Source organism: Hemicordylus capensis, chromosome 3, assembly GCF_027244095.1.
Source record: "Hemicordylus capensis ecotype Gifberg chromosome 3, rHemCap1.1.pri, whole genome shotgun sequence".
In the NCBI taxonomy this organism is placed as follows: domain Eukaryota; kingdom Metazoa; phylum Chordata; class Lepidosauria; order Squamata; family Cordylidae; genus Hemicordylus; species Hemicordylus capensis.
The window spans coordinates 38,367,812-38,387,090 of NC_069659.1; positions in this window are offsets into that span (position 1 = coordinate 38,367,812).

Here is a 19,279-nt window from a genome sequence, read left to right on the forward strand (position 1 = left end):
TGGGTTCAGGCCCGATCCTGGTGGTTCACACGCACATGCAAAACCACGCTGGGCTCCCTTAGCCTGGTTTTGCACGCACGTGTGAATAACCTCATTGTGTTGTTGAATGAGAGTTTTCACCATTTAACAACACAATGAGGTTATTCACACGTGTGTGCAAAACCGGGCTAAGGGAGCCCAGCCTGGTTTTTAAGTCCCCACCTTAAGTGGCGCAGCGGGGAAATGCTCAACTAACAAGCAGAAGGTTGCTGGTTCGAATCCCCGCTGGTATGTTTCCCAGACTGGGGAACTCCTATATTGGGCAGCAGCGATATAGGAAGATGCTGAAAGGCATCATCTCATATGGCATGGGAGGAGGTAATGGTAAGCGCCTCCTGTATTCTACCAAAAGAAAACTACAGGGCTCTGGTCACCAGGAGTCAAAATCAACTTGACAGCACACTTTACCTTGGAACATGCTGTGTTTAATTGGATTTAACTGATCCCTCCAATTAAAACAAAAACAAATTGAGTGGGTTGAGACACCACAGAACAATCAACTCCTTTGTTGTAGAAGAATATATGAAGTAGTTGAGTTATTTGGAAATGTTCCTGATGTTATTCTCTAGTTTTCCATGTGTTTTGATCTAAAATTCATAGTAGGGTTAAGGTGCGAAATATTTGCTGAGTGGTTACAAATGTCTATGTACAAATCGGGCCATTCCTGGGGATGCTGGCTGACATTATGTGCAATGTTAAGTCGCCCTAACGCTCTGCCCCAGGGCTGCTATTGTTTCAAATGCAGCATTCTGGTGAATGAGGAAAACATGCAACACTGCTTGTGCAATTGATTTTTCTGAGTTGGCAGCCCCAGGGCAGAGTGTAATGGTGATGTAACACCAGGCGTCATGTCAGCCACAGTTACCTCCATCAGTGGAGCAGTTCCTTAATGCTGCAGTTATTTCAGCTAATGAAGTAATATTGCTAAGGAGCCCCTTGTCACTGCTGAATAATTGGCATATGGAGGGTGTGAATTGAGGTTCTGATGGTGAACTTGAGATGAAAAAGACATAAGGGAAGCAGGAAGAAAACAGCAAATGTAATATAAATGGTTGACACCTATTATCCTTAGACTGACTAGATCAATATGGTCGGGTTAAAGTCTTGGCCTCTGCTCAGCAGTATGCATCCGTCAAGGCAAAGGCCTGAAGAGTTCAGTTGGATAAAAACTACTCCCTTGTCCAGAGAAAAAAGCCTTCTGGTGTGGTGTGTGTGACATCACAAGTCATGGTGGTAGGATCTCTCTCCAGGATCTTTTTCTAGTGCACTTAACAACAGACTCCCTAATATGTCACCTGATGGGACAATGATAAGTTAGCAAATATTGCCATCGATAGTAATCAATAACTTCTGAGAGGAAAATTTATGTTTAATTAAAAGGCACAAAATAAATGAAGAGTTATGTCAAGAAAAATGTGGGAAAGTAGGAAATAGCAGCAGGGTTTGGAGGGAAGGTTTTAGAATTAAACTTAACTACTGAATTAACATGTTATAGACCTATTTTCCTATATTGGGAGCTAATCTATGGCTGCCACCAGCTCGTTTGGTGGAGATGCGAGACAGAGACTTCTCTGTGGGGCCTCCCGGGCTTTGGAATGTGTTCCCTGTCCTTATTTATTTATTAAGATTTAATATACTGCCCAATCCACAGATTCAGAGAGGTGTACAAACAAGAAAAGCATCCGAGATTTAAAAAAATAAAGATAGAAAAAAATTACAAATAAATAAATAAACAATTTAAAAGGCAAATGCCTGGCGTAAAAGAAATGTCTTCAATAAGGTTTTAAAGGCTGAAAGGGAGGAGGCAGACCAAATCTGGGGGAGGAAGAGAATTCCAAAGTGAAGGGGCAGCAACAGAGAAAGCCCTTCCACGGGCCCTAGTACTATGGACCTCTCCTGAGACCAGGAACCGAAAGAAGAGTAACCTGAGAAGATCTCACAGGACGGGACAGTTCTGGCTGGGAGAGGCGGTCCTGAAAGTAAGCCCTGAAGGGTTTTAAAGGTGAGAACCAGCACTTTGAATTGGACCCAGAAGCAAATAGGTAACCAGTATAGCAACCCCAAGAGAGGTGTCACACTATCATATCCCCTAGCGCCCATTAGCAGGCAGGCCACCACATTCTGGACCTACTGAAGCTTCCGGGTTGTCTCCAGAGGCAACCCCAGGTAGAGCGCATTACAGTAATTCAGACGAGAGATGACGAGGGCATGAGTTACCGTTGCAAGGGCCTGCCAGCCGAGATAGGGCCACAACTCCAGAGGCAACCCCAGGTAGAGCGCATTACAGTAATTCAGACGAGAGATGACAAGGGCATGAGTTACCGTTGCAAGGGCCTGCCAGCCGAGATAGGGCCACAACTGGCAGACCAGCCAAAGCTGGGCAAAGACACCTCTGGCCACTGCCTCCACCTGCTGCTTGAGCAAGGAGCTGTGAGTCCAAGAGGACCCCCAAGTCGCGGACCATCTTCAGGGAGAGACTCAGACTCGGCAATTGGCCAGATCAAAAGCAACTCAGTCTTGGAGGAATTAAATCTGACCTTGTTTGGGCCCATCCAGACCCTGACAGCTTCCAGACACTGGACAAGCACAGAAACGGCATCTCTGGGGAGCCATATAAGAGCTTCTCCTTCTCTGGCTGCCTTTTAAAAAATCCTTTAAGATACACCGGTTTTCTCAGGCCTTTTGCTAAAACTATTTTTTAAAATGCTTTTTGTTAAAACTATTTTTAAATGTTTATGATGATTTCAAAATTGTTTTTATTGTTTTTATTGAGCTTTATTTATTGTTTTAAGTTGTGTATACCACTTTGAGATCTAGGTGTTGTTGGTTGCTGTTGTTATGGTGTTTACTGCACAGTAATAATATTATGATTATTATTTATTTTATTAATATTCTAGAATGAAAAGTGGGATATTAATATAATACATGAATTAGCTATGTGCCTTCGGATCTATGGAGTTGTCTGCCCCATTAAAATGTTATGGAAATTACTTGCTAGTGAGGAAACCCCATGTATGTGCATTTGTTTATAAAGTGCTCAACATTTCCAAGCACTGCACAGAATTTCTAAAACAGGACCTTTCTCACAATCAGAGACCCAGCTGGGAAGACGCGTGGGGAGAAAGGCTGCAGAACTTACCTCTGTGTGGTGCGTTGTGTGGATTCCCCCGGCGATGGGCAGGCGCCCCTCAGTGTCTCAGTGCCGGCTGAAATCAGCAGGTACTGACACATTGTCAGTTAAACAGAGTTAAGGGAGCACTCACTCCCTTAACCTCATTTAACCACCGGGCTTCATAGCTGGGTCTGCCGCTGAGGTGCCACCAGGAGCCGCCTGGATCTATGGCTTGGCTGCTTGTGAGAACAGCCTCAATGTCTGTCTGCAGACTGCAATTTGAGAAAAGGCACAAAGGGCAGGTTGACACTCAGCACTGAACCTGTGGCAGGGAGTTGTGAACTGGCTGAAGGTATTAGCGTGCAGTGCAGTTCCTTAAGGAGATTCCTTCAGTACCACAGATCCCAGCAGTTTTTGCAGACACAGAGACCCAAGACTGGTAGGAAACTGAAGGGTTAGCAGATGATGTGCTATGTTTAATGTAGTTGTTTATTAAAGACCTGAATGCAACTTACAGCTCTGGGGTTATCTGATGAAGATTAAACAACAGAGAACATCACACCAGGTTCTCTTTGGTGATCTGATGTAGGGTAACACAGCTGCTGCCTTGTAAGAATGCCTTTTTGTTGCCACATACTCTTCTTCTACATTTGTAAATAAAGCAAACGTTTTGAAACCATGTTGCATAATCAATATTCTCTTATCCAAAGGAAACCAAAGGCACACAACGCTGCCCCTGGACCTTCTCACCGTTTGGGGATGTTGGACGCATGCAGTAGTGTATACCTACTCAGCCTATAATCTAGAATCCATTTGCTCCAGAAACATTGGGCAAGATTCTACCTGCAGAAATCCATTGCTAATAACAGTCATAGAAGCCTGTGGATGATCACTGCACACTGTAGCTTTTGTTTGTTTTTAGGTATAGAATAAGGAACATCCTTATTCATGAAGATAATGTGCAGAACTAAAGACCAACTGGGCGGCTTCACATATCACAGTGGCAATTAGGGTGGTGCCAACCACCAGTTCCCACTGAGTGCATGCTCCTGCCTTAAGCCGCAAGTGGTGCGCAGTTTGTTTGTTTGTTTGTTTGTTTGTTTGTTTATGTTTGCATTTATATACCGCCTTTCATTAAAAAGATAACCCCAAGGCGGATTACAAGTTAAAAACACACAATAAAAAGACAACAAAAACATCATGTTAAAAGTATAAAAACATATAAAAACAGGCATAAAAACAATATAACAAATACAACAAGTTCATGAGGTGTACACCTGGAAATGTTGGATTGCCAAACAGCAGTTCCCTTCGCCACCCAACATCTGCCACCTAGCTACACATCTTGGTTACGGATATTGGGCAACAGAGGAAAATGTTGCTTGTTTCTGGGTTCACACGTCATAAAATGTGTGGCACTTTGGGGTCACACCAGGATCATGTGCTCAGTGGGAACCAGAAGTTGGCTCCACTTCACTTGCTGCCATGACCAGTGAAGCCACCCATGATATGAAAAGAGATGGCCACAATGAAAGTAGAAAAACCATGAAAGACAAAGTATCTGTATCTTGTTATTATATGCAGTTCTCTGCCAAAGGATGTGTTGCTGGCCACCAGCTTGGGTGGCTTCTTTATTATTATTATTTCTTGTTTAAACAGTCAGACAGGTGTTATTGACTGGTTTGTTTTATCCAGACATTGAGTCCTTCCCAAGGACCTGGGATGGCTGGATTTTATCATCAATACTGTTGGTTATTATAGATATCGTCGCAGAATATAGGCTGTTCCCAGTAAAGCTGCTTTTTGTAATTGGCTGATGGTGATTTCTGTGGACCCTATGGTGTTGAGGTGCTCTTCAAGGTCTTTTGGGACTGTACCCAGGGCGCCAATTACCACTGGGATTATTTTGGTCTTTTTCTGCCACAGCCTTTCAATTTCAATTTGTAGATCTTTGTATTTGGTGATTTTTTCCCATTTCTTTTTCTTCTATTCTGCTATCCCCTGGTATTGCTATGTCGATTATTTTGACTTGTTTTTCTTTCTTCTCGACTACAATTATATCTGGTGTATTGTGTGGCAGATGTTTGTCTGTTTGTAGTCAGAAGTCCCATAATAGTTTTACATCTTCATTTTCTTCAACTTTTTCAATTTGATGGTCCCACCAATTCTTGGCTACAGGTAGCTTGTATTTTTTGCAGATGTTCCAGTGTATCACCCCTGCTACCTTGTCATGCCTTTGTTTGTAGTCAGTCTGTGCGATCTTCTTACAACAGCTGATTAGGTGGTCCACTGTTTCATCTGCTTCTTTACAAAGGCGGCACTTGCTGTTTGTTGTGCATTTTTCTACTTTTTGCTCTTATTGCATTTGTTCTTAGTGCCTGTTCTTGTGAAGCCAGGATTAAACCCTCTGTTTCTTTCTTCAAGTTGCCATTCTTAAGCCATTGCCAGGTCTTGGTGATGTCTGATTTTCCACTTATATTGTGCAAATATTGACCATGCAGGGGCTTATTTTTCCATTTTTCTGCTCGGTTCTTGACATGTTCTTTCTTGTAGGCCTGCTTTGTTTCATTGGTGTTGAATAGTTTCTCATTCTTGACCATTTGAAGTGCATCTTCTTCACTGTCCTTGATATATTCTTCAAGGCCTCTTTTCTCCTCCTCTACTGTTTGATGGACTTGCAGCATTCCTCTTCCACCTGAGCTGCGAGGGAGGTAGAGCCTATCGACATCACTGCAGGGGTGCAGAGCATGATTGATGGTCATTCTTTTCCTGGTCTTACGATCTAGTGTCTCTAGCTCTGCCTGGGTCCAGTGTATTATTCCTGCAGTGTATCTGATAACAGGTATAGCCCAGGTGTTTATGGCTTGTTTGGTGTTCCCGCCATTGAGTTTGGACTTGAGGATTTTTCTAACTCTCCTGATGTATTCACTTCCAATTTTTCTTTTAACTTCAGTGTGTGCGATGTTATCAGCCTGGAGAATGCCCAAGTATTTGTAAGGTTCTTTCTCTTCCAGGTTCTTGATCTTGCTTCCATTGGGCAGTTCTATTCCTTCTGTTTTTGTTATTTTCCCTCCGTTCATTATTAATTCAGCACACTTGTCTAGTCCAAACTCCATTGCTATTTCTCTACTGAATATATGGACAGTGTTTAGCAGTGATTCGATTTCAGACTGGGACTTCCCATACAACATCAGATCGTCCATGTACAGCAGATGGTTGATTTTACTAGATGTTTTAGATGTTTGGTATCCGAGGCCTGTTTTATTTAGTATTTGTGAAAGTGCAGTCATGGTGATTACAAATAATAGAGGGGATAGTGAGTCCCCTTGGAAAATGCCTCTTCTAATGCTAACCTGTCCAAGTGCCTCGCCATTGATTGTTAACTGTGTACTCCACATGCTCGTTGCTTTTTAAAATAAATATCTGAATGTTTTTGCTGACACCAGTTGTTTCTAAACATTTTAGTATCCATGTGTGAGGCAATGAGTCGAAGGCTTTCTTGTAGTCAATCCATGCAACACTTAGATTTGTTTTTCTTCTACTGCAGTTTTCTAAAATCATTTTGTCAATCAGCAGGTGGTCTTTTGTGCCGAAATTGTTTGGGCAATTTCCTTTCTGTTCAACTGGAAGCTGTTTGTTAGTTAATAAGTGTTGCATCACTTCATCTGCTATTATTCCAGTTAATAATTTGAACATGGTTGACAGGCAGGTTATCGGTCTGTAATTACTTGGAAGTGCACCTTTTGCTGGGTCTTTCATGATGAGATGAGTTTTCCCAGTTGTTAGCCATTGTTCAATATCACCGCCTTTCATAATGTGATTGAACTGTTTTGATAGTTGTTTATGAAGGCTTGTTAGGTGTTTAAGCCAAAAGCCATGCAGTTCATCGTTGCCTGGCGCAGTCCAATTTTTAATTTTCTTTGCTCTTTCACTTGTTAATTCTGGTGTTATTATTAGATCTTGCATATGTTGGTTACATTTTTTGACCTCTTTCACACAGCCTTCTTTTTTATTATAATCTATTGGATTGTCCCATAATTTTCCCCAGAATTGCACTGTTTCTTCTTTATTTGGGGTTTCTATGATTCTTGCAGTTTCTCCTTCTATGCTTTGGTAGAAACGTCTCTGATTCAACTGGAATTGGAGATTCTGCCTGTGTTGTGTAATCTGGCTTCAAATCTGCTAATCTTCTTTGACACTGCTGTTATTTGCTGCTTTATTATTTCTAGGACTTCTCTAATTTTCCTTGAATCTAGGTGGTGTTTTTGAATCAGATACTGTTTGGTGTTTTCATTCTTCAGCTTCTTGTCTTTCATCTCTTTCAATTTACTAGCATCTGATCTAAGCCTAGTGATTTTATTTTCTAATCTAATCTTCCATTTAGGTGATGTACTACTTTCTTCTTTGACAGGTCAACTGATCTTATATCTGAGCCCTTGTGTTGTTATTGTTGCTGCACTGTACATTAGTTGGTCTGTTTCTTGCAAATTATTGGTTGTTATATCTGCAAGTGCAGCATTGACATCTTTTAATGCCTGAGCAAGTTGTTTTTTGGCAACTGTTTTTAGAGCGGGAAGTCGAATCCTGGTGGTTGTTTCGTTCATGTGCTCAGTTATTTTTTGCTTTAGTTCTTGTTGCTTTTCTGCTAAGCGGCATTTGGGTTTTTGAAGTGAAGGCAAAGGGGCAGTTGTATGATTTTGATTTTGAAACAGTTCAGCAACAGTGGCATCCTCTATTTCCAACACCTCCTCCACCTGCACCTGAGCAACTTCTTCAGTTGGTGGTAATTCTTCTTCCATATCTTGAGCCTGTGTTGCTCTTTGCAGTTCTTCCAGCTCAACTCCTGTGAATACTTGATTTCTTATTATGAATCTTCTCTGGTCTGCTAGCCTTTGTTCTGTTATTTCGGTATCTGGATGCTTCTCTTTCCAAATTTGGTACATTTTTTTTAAATAGCCTCTTCTAGTTGGACTAGACTTGTAATAGCAGATCATTATTTCCTTGTTGGCATTTTTCGTATATTTTTTTCGGTTAAGTGACATTTCTTCCAGTAGAAAGTCTCCAGCCCTGGTTGCTCAACTGAAGATCCTGAGTCCTGTTGCCCACCTGCCACCAGATGTCCAGGGACTCCAGCACCTGGCACGGTCCTTGTTGACCTGGGCGCCGACCGATCCAGTATAGATTTATTAAATTTACGTCTCACCATATTGTTGATGGGAGAGGCACTCTTTGTCTGGTGAGACCTGTCCAGTATGGTTGGACCTCTGGCATAGCTCTCACCTTCCTCAGAGCACGCAAGCCCCACAACCACACCAACGTAGTGCCTCACTGCAGGGGGGGGGGTGTTGTTGTTGTTATTTATTATTTATTATTTATTTATTCAATTTCTATACCGCCTTTCCAAAAATTGCTCAGAGCAGTTTACATAGAGAAATAATAATTAAATAAGATGGATCCTGTCCCCAAAGGGCTCACAATCTAAAAAGCAACAATCACTGGAGGTACAGTGCAAGGGGTGGATAGGGCCAGTTACTCTCCCCCTGCTAAATAAAGAGAATCACCACGTTAAAAGATGCCTCTTTGCCAAGTTAGCAGGCCTTAGACAAATTCATGGAGGACAGACTTATCCTCCATGAATTTATCCAAGGCCTGCTTAAAGCCATCCAAGCCTGAGGCAATCACCACAACCTATGGCAGAGAATTGCTGATGGCTATAGGCTACCTCCATATTCAGAGGCAGGTTGCTTCCAAATACCAGTTGCAGGGGATCGACAGCAAGAGAGAGGGCATACCCTCATCTCTGGTTGCATGGCTTCCCAAGGCACCTGGTGAGGAGAGCAGGTCTTGTGGAAGCAAGCCTGACTTGTCCCCTTAGCTAAGTAGGGTCTTCCCTGGTTGCATATGAAAGGGAAACTAGAAGTGTGAGCACTGAAAGATATTCCCCTCAGGGGGATGGGGCCGCTCTGGGAAGAGCAGAAGGTTCCCAGTTCCCTCCCTGGCTTCTCCAAGATAGAGCTGAGAGAGATTCCTGCCTACAACCTTGGAGAAGCCGCTGCCAGTGTGTGAAGACAATACTGAGCTAGATAGACCCGTGGTCTGACTCAGTATATGGCAGCTTCCTATGTTCCTATGTGGGCCACTGTGGGAAACAGGGTGCTGGACTGCATAGGCTTTGGTCTGATCCAACAAGGCCCTTCTTATGTTCTTATTAAGTTGCCATCCATGGGTTTGTTTTCTGTAAATATATTGCCTTTATTTCTTCTCTGGAGGTTTGTATTTAAGGAGAGAGCAAGAAGAGTTGGGGATAGGAAACAAAGTGGGAAAGTCATGTTGTCTGAAAGCAAACAGAATATAGTTCCAATTATTTTTACCCCCTGTTTCAGTTGTCAGACAGAATCTTCAGGCAGGTGGCTCAATTCACAGATACTTTAGAAGGGCCGATATCAGTCCTAGGAATACACGGCCGGTGAAACCCTGACAACATCAGCTGCTAGCAGAAAGGCCAGCTAATCATTGCAACTTTTTTTTTTTTTTGCTGGAGAAGTGCAGCTGTCAAAGCAAGAAGGTAAATGAGTCTTTTGCTCTGGAACGCTAAATAGAAGAGAGTGAACTATAGAGCCATCCTCCTCTCCCTGGGTAATGCTCCGTTTGGGGGCTGACTGGGTGGTCTTAAGTCCATTGCCACTGTGCCTATGAGGGTTGATACCAATCAAGGCCCCTGCAGCTGAGACCCCGAGTGACCTGCGTCAGCGGCTTCTTTCCCCTCTCACAGGCCCCCGGTTTGCTCGTTTGTGTGTGGGATGCTTTTTCTGCCACTTTATTTATGGGATTACATAAATGAGCCATTAAAAATGTAAATCTTCAGAACAGTTGAATAAGAAAGATTTAAACAATCAAGCGTAGGGCGGTACAGTACAAGAAACTGTTCCCCAACCAGCCGTGCTGCTTTGGGACATTGTGACTCCGGGTACAATAGGGAGGTTAAGGGAGGGAGTCAGGGAAGAAGTAGGGGGGAACAAACTATCTTGCCATTGTTAACTGTCACTGGCACCAAGGGGAAGATTAGGGTTTGGTGGGGAGGGGGGGTTCCCTTCCTTTCCCTTTTCTTTTAAAGGCGTGTTACAACAATAATGATGAGCTATTATGAGCGACAAAGGCAGGCCATCCTCCTCCTCCTCCTCACAGTGCAGGTGTCAATACAATCAAGCTTAAACAGAGAACTGAGTTGAAAAAAATGAAGATTATTCCATTGCCCCACAAAGCATTTTACTCTTTAGTGTCGATTGCATGTTACAACACACTCCGCATAAGCACAAAATAGGCACAGCTATTTCAGGTTTGCCGTTCTACCTACACACACACACACACACACACACACACACACACACACACACACACAGCAACTTGGGGCTCGTTGCAGGGCATGGATATGATTTTTATCATGGAAATGGTATGGCCAGGGGTTGGTGAGTGTGTTTGTGTGTGTGTGTATTTGCGGGGGTGGGGGAGACAAGCCTTCTCTTTCCTTGTTGAAGTCTTGGCCCGGATTGGTACACCTCCCCTGTGGGTGCTGTTTGGCAAAATGTAAAGAGACGGCGTCTTTGTCATCTCACCTCGTTTTGGCCCTTCTAAAATTGACTAAGAGGCTTTTTGTTTTGTTTTTAGTTCAGAAGCTGCTGGCTACTTATAGCTCATGAAATGCAGTTTAGTCTACTTATCGGTTACTGTGGTCCATGAATTTTGCCACCATAAATCTTTTAGCCTTTAAGTTGCCAGAAGGAACACAGGAAGATAGGAAGCCAATGTGGTGTAGTGGTTAGAGTGATGGACTAGGACTGGGGAGACTTGAGTTCAAATCTCCATTCAGCTATGAAACCCACTGGGTGACTCTAGGCCAGTCATGTACCTCTCAGCCCTCATAGGGTTGCTGTGAGGATAAACATAACCCATGTACACTGCTCTGGGCTCCTTGAAGGAAAAGTGGGGTATAAATGCAGAAATGAACTAAAGCTGCCTTATACTGAGTTTGACCATCCAGCTCAGTATTGTCTACATCAGGGCTGCTCAACTTTGGCCCTCCAGCTGTTTTTAGGCTACAACTCCCATAATCCCCAGTCACGGTGGCCCATAGCCAGGGATTATGGGAGTTGTGGGCCAACATCTGCAGGAGGGCCAAAGTTGAGCAGCCCTGGTCTACATTGACTGGCAGCAGCTTCTCCAGTGTTTCAGGGAGGAGTCCTTTCCCAGCCCTACCTGGAGAAACCAGGGATTGAACCTGGGCCCTTCTGCATGCAAAGCAACGACTCTACCAATGAGCTATGGCCTCATCCCCAAAGACTCTGTTGCTGCAACAACTTCAACATGGCTGCTCCTGTGGAAGTTCTTGCCTGCTTATAATCAACAGCTCCTATCATCCCCAGCCATTGTGGGAGATAATCATCCAACAACGTCTAGGAGCCCAAGGTTAGGAGAGGAACCCCTGGCTTATACAGGCAGCCAGAATTTTGCCCTGCTGGGGAAATAGCATCTAGGGCAGTGATCTACACACTATTTTTCAAGTGGGGGCCACTTTGGCAAAAACCTTTCAGTGTGAGAGCCATTTCTTACTGTGTTGAGCTCTGCGAATGCTATGCTTTCCGCAGCACTGAGTGGGTGGGCTTTAAGGGAAAGAGGGCCCCGTCAAGACCCAGCACCATCTTAAAAGGTGTTCACAGACTTCTAGGATGTATCGCCTTTCCCAGTGCTTTCCCCATAGAGCTCTATGGAAAAGCAGTGGAAAGAACTACACTCCCAGGTGTTCTGGGGCCCTACAGGGCTCTGTTTCCCTTAAGGCATCCCACCACTGCTGGGGAAAGCACAGCACTGTGTTGTGGGTCTGGTCGCCTCTGCACAGTGGCAGGGGAGCTGTGTGGAGTATTTAGCTTCAGCTTCAACTTTGCACAGGACTAATAAACAATCAGGGACAGGAGCTTAGCTAGGGGAGAGGGGGCCTGTGTTCTTCCCTCTTCCCAGCGGCCACTCAGAGTGAGGGAAGATAATGAATAAAATAGGGAGGGGTGGAGCTAGGGGCGGCTCACAGGAGCTGGGGGGCCCCGGGTTCTTTGAACCCATCAGCTCAACTATAGCTACACCCCTGGTCAGGGAGCCCCACTTAGTATCAATGGGAGTCACCACTGGCTCCTGAGTCCTGCAATGAAGAACACTAATCTAGGGGATTGAATTGAGATCAGGAACATGGTATAGGAGAAAAGGTTAAGCCTCCACTCCTTCAGTGCCATGGTCCCAATCCAATTCAGGCAGGAGGGTGGCATTTATGTTTTGTTTTGTTTTAAACCAACTATGGGAAATCCATTTACAGTTTTCCTGCCATTTTGTCTAATTGTGCCTTAAGCCTTATTGAAATCAGCATAATTTAATTAATCCTGCCAGCTCATAACACATTTATGTGGATTAATCAGTTGTCCTTTAACCAATTGATAGATCAGTTAAATGTTTATATTTAATACAATCCAAAATTATATTTACATCTACAATTACAGTTAAATAAATGTACATATTGATTGATTGATTGATTGATTGATTGATTGATTAAGTGCCATCAAATCAGTGTCGATTCTTAGCAACCACATAGATAGATTCTCTACAGGATGATCCATCTTCATATTGGCCTGTAAGGTCTCTCAGGAGTGTATTCATTGTTGTCATAATCGAGTCCATCCACCTTGCTGCTCGTCATCCTCTTTTTCTCTTTCCTACAACTTTTCCCAGCATTATGGACTTCTCAAGAGAGCTGGGTTTTCGTATAAGGTGTCCGCTGTATGATAGTTTGAGTCTGGTCATTTGTGCCTCGAGTGAAAATTCTGGATTGATTTGTTCTATGATCCATTTGTTTGTTTCCCTGGCTGCCCATGGTATCCTCAAGTCTTCTCCAGCACCAAAGTTCAAAAGCGTCGATAGTTTTTCTGTCCTATTTCTTTAAAGTCCAGCTTTCACATCCATAGAGTGTCACAGGAAAAACCATTGTCTGAACAATTCTAATCTTTGTAGGTAGAGACACATCATGGCATCTAAATATCCTTTCCAAGGCCTTCATTTCAGCCCTACCAAGTGCTAGTCTGCGATGTATTTCTTGACTGCTGGATCCTTTACTGTTGATGGTCAATCCTAAAAGGAAGAAGCTATCCAGCACTTCAGTGTCTTCATTATCAATTCTGAGGTTGGTTGCTGTACCTGTTGTAATTAGTTTAGTCTTTACATTTAATCATAGTCCCATTTTTTGACTGTGCTCCTTGACTTTCATTACTAGAGCTTGCAGATCATCCGCATTCTCAGCAATCAGAGCAGTGTGTCATCAGTATAGCACAGGTTATTGATGTTTCTTCCTCCAACTTTAAAACCGCACTCATCTTCTTCCAATCTAGCTTCCCTCAGAATATGTTCAGCATATAAATTGAATAAGTAAGGAGAAAGTATACAGCCTTGTCTTACTCCTTTGCTGATCTGGAACCAGTTTCACCATTTTCCTTCTGGACTGTGGCTTCCTGCCCTGTGTATAGGTTTCTCATGCGTTCTCATGAGATAAGATGTTCTGGGATACCCATTTTCCTAAGGATATTCCACAACTTGACATGGTCAATACAACTGAAGGCTTTTCTAAGGCCAATAAAGCACATATTGACTTCTTTTTGGTATTCTTTGGCTTTCTCAATTGTTCAGTGTGCATCAGCAATGATGTCTCTTGTTCCTTGGCCTTTTCTGAAACCAGCTTGAACATTCCGGCATTTTCCTTTCCACGTAGGGCTCTAATCTGCATTGGATGATCCTGAGCATTATTTTGCTAGCATGTGAAATTAAGGGTATTGTGTGGTGGTTTGCGCAGTCTGTTAAGTCTCCTTCCTTTGGTATGGGTATGTATGCTGACCTCTTCCAGTCAGTTGGCCTCTGTGTCCTTCTCCAAATTTGCTGGCATAGTTTGGTTAGAGCCTTGACTGATTCTTCTTTTGTTGCCTGCCATATTTCTGTAGCTATTCCATCAATCCCTGTAGCCTTCCAATTTGGTAATAACCAGAGTGCTGATCTAACTTCATCTTCCCTTACTAGAGGTAGAGGTTCTTGCAAGAATATCTTGGATGTTGACATCCCTGCTGTACAGATTATCAGTGTACTCCTTCCATTTGTGTTTGATCTTCTCTGAATCAGTTACTATCTGTCCTTTGGCATCCCTTAACATACCAATTTGAGGTTGGAATCTCCCTCTGAGTCCAGAGATCTTTTGGAAAACTTGCCTTGTTTTTCCATGTCTATTTCCATCCTCAAGGTCTTTACAGATGTACTACAGATGTATTGCAGTACTGTTCCTTGTCTCTTCTAACAGCTTTCTGAAATTCCCTATTCAGTTCCTTCATGAGGTCTTTATCTTTCTTGACCATCTGTTCTGACATCCATTTTGCTTTCTTCTGTTTCTTGGTCTTTGGCAGTCTCTTTTCATATTTGTCCTTAACAACTTCTTTGATTTCATTCCACAGTTCCTCTGGTTCCCTCTCAATGAAGTTCAGTACTTCAAAGCAGATCCTGATGTTCTCTTTGAAAATGGTGGGTACATTCTCAAGATCATATTGTGGAAAACGGATAGTTTTGTACATATATATGTACATATTAGCAAAGGTTTAATACATACTTTTTTGCAATAGTGAAGAAAGTGTGAGTTAATGTAAGGATCATCATATTAAAAAGCCAATGTGAGAAGGAAAGGGCATCTTTAATAGCTTATTTTCCATTCAGTAGCACATTAGAATTAAAAGAGCATAACAAATAAACATTTACAATCTCCAGGAATCAGCATTAGTCTCCAGCGGATTATCAAAAGCAATCCTGGAGATTTTAATGGTTTGATACTGTGAAACATACTGGAAAAAATATTGGGGGTGGGTGGCGGAATCTTCAGCAATAGTTTGAGTTAGAGTTGGCAGTCCTAAACCTTACTGATTAAAATTTACCCTCAGCAATGAATCAATCCATGCTTAAACTGGTTAATCTACCAATTAAATGGATTAATGCTTACAGCTCTAAATGTATCTGTTTCATTTTATGCTTAGGTTTACCCAATTCCCATGGAACTACCTGGGTATGAATGTTATTATTTGAATTGTCCCCAGTGAGTAAAATATCTGAAAGTAGAAATCTCTGTTTTAAAAGTGCTGTCTGGGATGCTGCCAGTCAAGTTCCAGAGGTGAAAGTGCTTCATCTACCTTCACAGGACAGCAGCAGCAAAACAAGTACTTTCCGATGTCCACGTGAGCACGAGCAATGCAAGCAATGTTGGGACAGCCCTTTCATGAAGCTAGGTGAGACAGTCAGCTCAGGTGCAACAAGGACGGCAAGGTGTCTCCCAGCATCACCACTGGAGCAGCTTTTGGGGACCCACCTGGCATTAGCAAGCTTTCCAAGGAGCACCGCTCCTCACACTCCTTGCAAACATGCAAGAAGTATGAGAAAAAGAGGCTGCTAGCAACCACCCTCCCTCCCTGGCTGCTATGCAGGGTTGGCTCTGAAAGGGGGATGGCCCCCGCCTGAGACATGGGGTAAGGCAGCATCAGATGCCGCAGTACCTTGGCCTGCCCTGGCACCACTCATGCCCAGTAGCTTCTGATCTATTCTCATTAGGGTTGCCAGGCCAGATGCCTCCAAAACCCAGATATTTCGGAAGCTTTGTTTGGTGATGTCACAAACAGGGGCATAGCGAGGGACGAGGGTAGAGTACGCCCATTTTCACATAGTAAACATGGGCAGCCCCCCCACCCATCATGGTGGTACCCCCATAGTAGTGCACCCTCCCCCTCCAGCTGGCCACCCACCCATCCAGCTGGTGCCCCCGCCATCACTAGAAAGCCAGTGTGGTGTAGTGGTTAGCGTGCTGGACTAGGACCGGGGAGACCCGAGTTCAAATCCCCATTCAGCCATGAGACTTGTTGGGTGACTCTGGGCCAGTCACTTCTCTCTCAGCCTAACCTACTTCACAGGCTTGTTGTGAGGAGAAACTTAAGTATGTAGTACACCGCTCTGGGCAAATTGGAGGAAGAGCAGAATATAAATCATCATCACCACTGCCACCTCCACCGCCAGCTGCCTCCTGATACCCAGCTCACAGGCTCATCCTCTTTCCGTTGGCCGAGAGCCTACTGGGAAGATAGGCACATGAGTGTCCTCCAGCGGGCCCCTGGCTGATGGAAGGAGGATGGACCTCGAAACTGGGTGAGCTGCAGAGGTGGGCAGAATCCCTAGGCAGCTGGAGGGAGAGGGCAAGTGGGAGGGGAGCAAGGTGGAGCCTGGAGCCTGGGCAGTTCGGGTTCTCTGGACCTGTCCAAACAATTATAGCTCCTCCTCTGGTCACAAGGTGGGGCCTAGTAAAGACACAAGACTGCCAGCCCCTGCAAAATGATATGCGGTGAAATTGAGCAGAAAGGGGGTGAAACCCAATGTTAAAAGTGCAGAACCCACAGCAGCCCCCAAACATCCTGAGATTAACCATTTCTCCACTCAAGAAAAATGCAAAAAGCTGAAAAATAAGGTCATTTTTGTCTAGCTGGCAAGCATAATTCTCATTATTTCTGGAGATCCTGCTGTGAGATATAAGAAATATGATTTAACCTTTTTCTGCATTTCAAATGTATACCTTGTTCCTTCATATAAAAATCCTCCCAACATGCTTTACAAAAAAAATAAAATGGTAAGTAAGATTATTTAATACACAACCCAATAAGAGACCCACAGAAGTAAAAGAATGGATAAAGTCAATGTAAAGTCAGTTTTGTGCAGGGCTAAAAGGTTTCTGAAATTTTTTTTTAAAAAGTCTTCGTTATTTGTCTGAAAGCAGAAAAGGAGGAAACCCTCCTTGCTAGGGAGGGAGTTCCATAGATGCTGCAATATCTCCCCTGAAAATGGGCTGTTTACACAACCAGTTAGCCTTGGGAAACAATTTCTGACTTCACTCCAACCTGTGACTTGTTGACATGAATCACCATGGCCAATCTGTTTTCTACAGGTGGGACTGTAGCTGGCATACCAGCTGAAGCAGATAAAAAGCAAAGCTTACATTTCAAGGGAGCTTCCTCAGAAAAACTCCCTGCTGGATTGTACCCCATGGGCAATTTCAAGGGAAACTGAATCAGGCATGTTACTACTTTTCGAATGACTGTAGCTATAAGCAAATTTTCAAGCTGATATTATGTATACTGACTGGCAAGAGCCCCAGGTCTTTCAAAGACACTCCCTGCTGAAATAAGAGCATCTCCTTCTCTGTTTGCTTTTAGGAAGGCTCTGAAGCCCTACCTCTTTTCCCAGGCTTTTAACTGAAATTTAAATATAAAATGTTAATGTGTTTTTATCTATTGTGATACTTATCTGTTTTTATTATTTTTAAATGTTTTATATTTTATATTATGTTTTAATCTGTACACTGCCTAGAGGATTTCTATATTAGGCGGTATAGAAATTCAATAAATAAATAAATAATAAGATGACATCTACTATAAGGCCATATTTTTTTACAAACCCCTTAAATATTATACTGTCTCAAACTTGCAAAATACATCGGTAACAGAATCAGAAATGATGTCTGTTATCAATGCATTTTGCATGTTTCAGACACATTCTATTATATTCAAGGGTTTTGTCAAAATATGACCTTATAGTAGGAGATATTCTCTTGACAGTGGGTGTATCAACTTGAAAATTTGCTTATGGCTACAGTCATTGAAAAAGTAGTAGCATGCCTGATTCCGTTACCCTTAGAACTTCCCCATGTAAACAGTGGCAAAGTTGTTATGTTACAGTTCTGTGGAGTTAGAGTGACCTGTGAATGACCTCAGCTAGTCACCAGGGGAATGTAGGTGAAGTGCTTTTCAGGTCCTTGTATGTGTTGACAGGGGTATTACCTCAGGTGAGGGTAACACCCTCCTATGAGGTGTTACCTCATATGAGAGGAGAGCTGGTCTTATGGTAGCAAGCATGACTTGTCCCCTTAGCTAAGCAAGGTCCACCCTGGTTGCATTTGAATGGGAGACTAGAAGTGTGAGCACTGCAAGATATTCCCCTCAGGGGATGGAACCGCTCTGGGAAGAGCAGAAGGTTCCAAGTTCCCTCCCTGGCTTCTCCAAGATAGGGCTGAGAGAGATTCCTGCCTGCAACCTTGGAGAAGCCGCTGCCAGTCTGTGAAGACAATACTGAGCTAGATAGACCAGTGGTCTGACTCAGTATATGGCAGCATCCTATGTTCTGCAGGGTAATAACACTGAGACCCTCAAACAGCGGCATCCTTGTTAACAGAAAATGTATTACATACCTCCTTGGTCTCGATCCACATATCCGCAGTGGGATGCATGGATATGTAGAATCCAGAGGAGAGAGTTGTGGTATGCAAGGACAGGACGGTGGAGTAGAATCAGGAATATTAACAGTTTAATGATACAGATATTATTTACAGAGAGTCAAGTGCAGGCTGCCTCCAGTGCTCTTGCTGCTGGCTGTTTGTTAGCCCTGCCTCTACTAAAAGATAAAGTGTGCCGTCAAGTTGATTTCAACTCCTGGCGCCCACAGAGCCCTGTGGTTTTCTTTTGGTAGAATACAGGAGGGGTTTACCATTGCCTCCTCCCACGCAATATGAGATGATGATCCCTTTCAGCATCTTCCTATGATGCTGCTGCCTGATATAGTACCAGCGGTGATTCGAACCGGCAACCTTCTGTTTGTTAGTCAAGCATTTCCCCGCTGCACTGCAGGACTGGAATTAAAGGAACTAAAGCACCATTCAGAAGCTGGCCTGGATCAATGAATGGATTATCCCAAAACACCAAAAACTGATGGAAAGATGGATGGTTTGAGTGGTTAGCTTTGACAGTGTCCATCACATGTTTGAGTGGGTGGAGAAATGGTTTCACTTTTTGTCCCAGGTTCACTCCAACCTTCCAACACCCCTGCTGCAATAGCATGCTGGAGGAATGATATGAGTCTCCCCACCTTTCACTACCAGGACAGCCTCCACGTGGTCAAACAACTGCATAGCCACCCAAGTTGTGGTTTTTTCCCCCTCCAAAAAGAGGGGCCCGCCCAGCTCACACTCTGAGCCCTGAT